General features: G+C 29.1%; 1 long non-coding RNA gene across 1 annotated transcript; it reads left to right on the top strand.

Annotated features, from left to right (window-relative positions):
* The first annotated feature begins 633 nt into the window (after nucleotides 1-633).
* On the top strand, nucleotides 634-2959 carry LOC107845048. The gene is made up of 2 exons (XR_001666689.2): nucleotides 634-1479; nucleotides 2759-2959. It is a non-coding gene; the product is annotated as an uncharacterized LOC107845048 (long non-coding RNA).
* The last annotated feature ends 761 nt before the right edge of the window (nucleotides 2960-3720 follow it).

Consider the following 3720-nt stretch of genomic DNA (forward strand, 5'->3'; position numbering starts at 1 on the left):
TTGTATTTTTATTTCTATGAATTTTTAAAAGAATGAAAAGGAGGATTATTTTTTCCTTCTCATATTTTTAAATATTTTAAATGTATTCATTATTTAATATCAAAAAATAACACCGAAAATATTTTGATAATCGCATTCACATTTTTTACTTTACTTTTTGAACTATATATTGTGTTTATATACACATATTCTTATTAATATTATATATATCAAGCTACATAATTATAAATTAGGTGTGCATACTAAATTATTATGTAATTTATATATATATATATATATATATATATATATATATATATATATATATATATACTGAAAATAATGTTTAGGATAGTAAGAAGCATCGATAAAATTAATTTGGGTAAAAAAGAGCATATGGGCCAGTATTAATTCAACTTCAATTTTATTTTTTACTCAAACCCAATTATTGTCCACATATTTTAAGCCAAGAAAGCACAAACCCCAGTCCAGTATCCACATCCACTTCATCAATCCACTCCATAGCATATTAACCAATCTTATATCACCATGTTATTAATGAAACACAAACTTCATTCAACTATCACAGCCTAATCTTCTCTGTTGATTCTCTTCCAATTCGAGGGTCTCCAAATTTTCAATTATATATACATATATAATTTATTACTTTTCTTTTTCTTTTTATCCTTAAATTAGATCTGAACTGTCCGATCAAATGATCGGATGGTTCAAATTTTAATCAAAAACAAATATCAAAGGACATTTGTCTCTTCCTACACTTCTTTTCTCTCTGAAAACTCAACCACACATATCTCTCCCCCTTTCCCCAAAAATCAAAGTTCAATCTCCATCAATGCCCAAAAACAACAACACAAACCATTACTATTTCTCCTATTTCTTTCTTCCTCTCCTTCACCCTTCCAAAATTAGAAAACCCTATCCTCCGCTAGCCTACCCGATCTTCCATTTCCATCACCCCAAAATCATGAATCCATAAATTAGAAAAATCAATCCCCTAAATCGGTATAACAACAATTTTTTTTAAATTCGCCATTAATGGCCTAACAAGGCTGGAGATTCGAAAAGAATTCGTCTAGGGGAATTCAAATTTTAAATTTTGAATCACTATTTCAGAAGTTTTGTGAATTTTTTATTTCAAATCTGAACTTTCAAGTTTGGATTTGCACCTATAAATATGGTGTTGTCATTCCATTGGAAGGGCATAAAAGGGGTCAAAAAGAGGAGGAGAGAGTGAAGAAAGGTGTGAAAAAATTAATGAAAACCCGTGAGAGAGTGAAGAGAAAAACAAAAAAAGGGTGAAAAGAGGGTGGAAGTGCAAAAAATAGTAAAGAACAAGTTGGGAAATAAAAAATCCATATGCAAAGTTATGAAATCTCTATTTTATTTTATCCATTTTTAGTCTAGATTCAAGTTTTGGGGTTTGAGTCCATGCCAAAAAATATCTTGACATTATTGCTCCAATATGCTTCCCCCTACAAGGTAAAATCCCTTCTCACTTAGGATACTATTTCTAATTGTTTAATATGGACCGTGAATATGGATGTGTTTGTCACTCTTTTGTTTGAAATTTTTGCTCTTTTTTTTTTTGCAAATTAAATTCGAGAATATAGTTTCATCTTATATTTTATCTTTTTAAACATATGACTGGTTAGCACTAAATATGGGATACGTATAAAACTTGTCTTGTTTTTATTATGCTTACCTTCTTTTGCTTAAAATATTCCAAGTATATAAGTTAGGTTTGTTGATTAAATTACTACTCACAGTATGAGTCAAACGTCTCTTGTTATTGGTCTAACCAAGAGAAATATGAATGGATTTTTCTCTTTTTGGGATTGATTATTTTACACGATATTTTTTTTGTGATTTACAGATGTGATTATATATGAGTTCAAGATATTTTTGGGATATTTTTGGATATGAAGAATCAACATTAGAGCTAAAAATTCATCGTTCTTGCTACATTCTATGCTCCCTTTATCTTGTTTCATAAAGAATATGATTGTCTTGTGTCGGTAAATATATGTTGTTTCTTTATAGATTTATGAATGAAAAAACTGTCGATATGAATCACAACACCAAATATGAAGAAAATCTTAAGAGGTAGTGTTTCCTTTGGCTTATAGTTTTGATTTAGGATTTATCCATATTTGCATGTTTTGAACTAGTAAATAATTAGTTTTTTCATGGTCTGAATTAGTTTTATAAAATCAAAATTGCCCCCTTTTTCTTATATAGATTTGGTTCATTGGAAATATAGATGTCAGCGGTTATGTCTCTTAATCTCAAGCCTAAATAACGAGTTTCGTATGGTCATGTCTTCATTCTTATTTTACCCGCTGAAAATGTGATCAAGTGTTTACATGTATTTTTTCATCCTTTTGATGCTTATGAATTACAAAATATGAAATTGGTCGTTATTGTGTAATGAGTGTCATCTGCTCCTCTCTCTTTAGTTATGTTCCTTGTTATGTGAATTGAAGTATGGGGAACAATCTTCTTGCTTATAGACTAACTGGTTGGGTATACATATGGATTCACATCCACCTTGTTCTCTTTTAAAATTTGAACCCAATTGATGGTATGACTAAACTAAGAAATGCATTTTTCCGAATTAGCGTATTTGACGTGGTAGTTAATGACCCAAGCATGTTCTTGTTTAGGAATCCATTCTCAATCTACTTCTTCATGATATTATTGTTATTCACTTAATAAGAATCTAATCTGTTCCTTCCTTTATTTGCACATGTATATTCAGGAGAACACTTGGAGTTTGAGAATAAACTCCACCTCTTCCCAAATTAGAGAAATGCTCGTCGATGTCGCACCATTTTGTATCTCATGTTGAGAGAGTCTACCGCTTTCTCCCTTTCTCTAAAGTCTATATTGTGTTTATTAATACTATCATATGTCTTCGCTAATATTATACTAATTTGATATTTGTGTTTATTCTGCCTTATATTGTGTTAAAAAAATTTCAAATCATCTAGGAGCAGTATCGAGATGTAGCTACATGCCCCTTTCCCTTTTATATATTGGATTTACTATAGTCACTTGACTTATACATACTTAGATTATTTTACTATTTTTTCAATAATTTTGATTTGTCAAAGATTTTTCTCTCCCTAAGATTTAACCAAAGAATTTCTAATGAATTGTGCAATCATTAGTCACGTGCTTTTCCCCGTCAAAGCAAATGAGAGTTCTAGGTAAAAAATTTCAAGAGATTTTAAAATTAATAGTCCTAGATGAATAAGCTCTAGGACATGTGATGTCCACAAAATTAAAAAAAAATTCATCTATCATTGTTCATGTTAGGAGATTCAATTCAAAGTTTTAAGTGGAAACAAACTATGTTGAATTTGTAAAGATTAAAAAGGGAAAATAAGAAACTATGTCTTGAGCACATACTACTTTTCTAAGTCAATTTTTATTTAATTGAATATAGTGCAAATATTTATTTCTTAATACTATTTGAAGTTTTCAGATCTCAAAAGTCTCCAAAATATAAGGTATATGTATTCCTACATTACCATATATAAGGTTCATTTTTACTATTACTATTCAGTACTATTACTTATTTTACCATTATCATTATTATTACTTATACATTATTTCATGACATATATATATATACTAGTTTAGGATACGTGTGTTGCACGTGCATCAAGCGTTAATTAAGAATAAATATGTATAAAAATAAATTATTGTGTGTACTTT

Source organism: Capsicum annuum, chromosome 4 (genome assembly GCF_002878395.1).
Source record: "Capsicum annuum cultivar UCD-10X-F1 chromosome 4, UCD10Xv1.1, whole genome shotgun sequence".
In the NCBI taxonomy this organism is placed as follows: domain Eukaryota; kingdom Viridiplantae; phylum Streptophyta; class Magnoliopsida; order Solanales; family Solanaceae; genus Capsicum; species Capsicum annuum.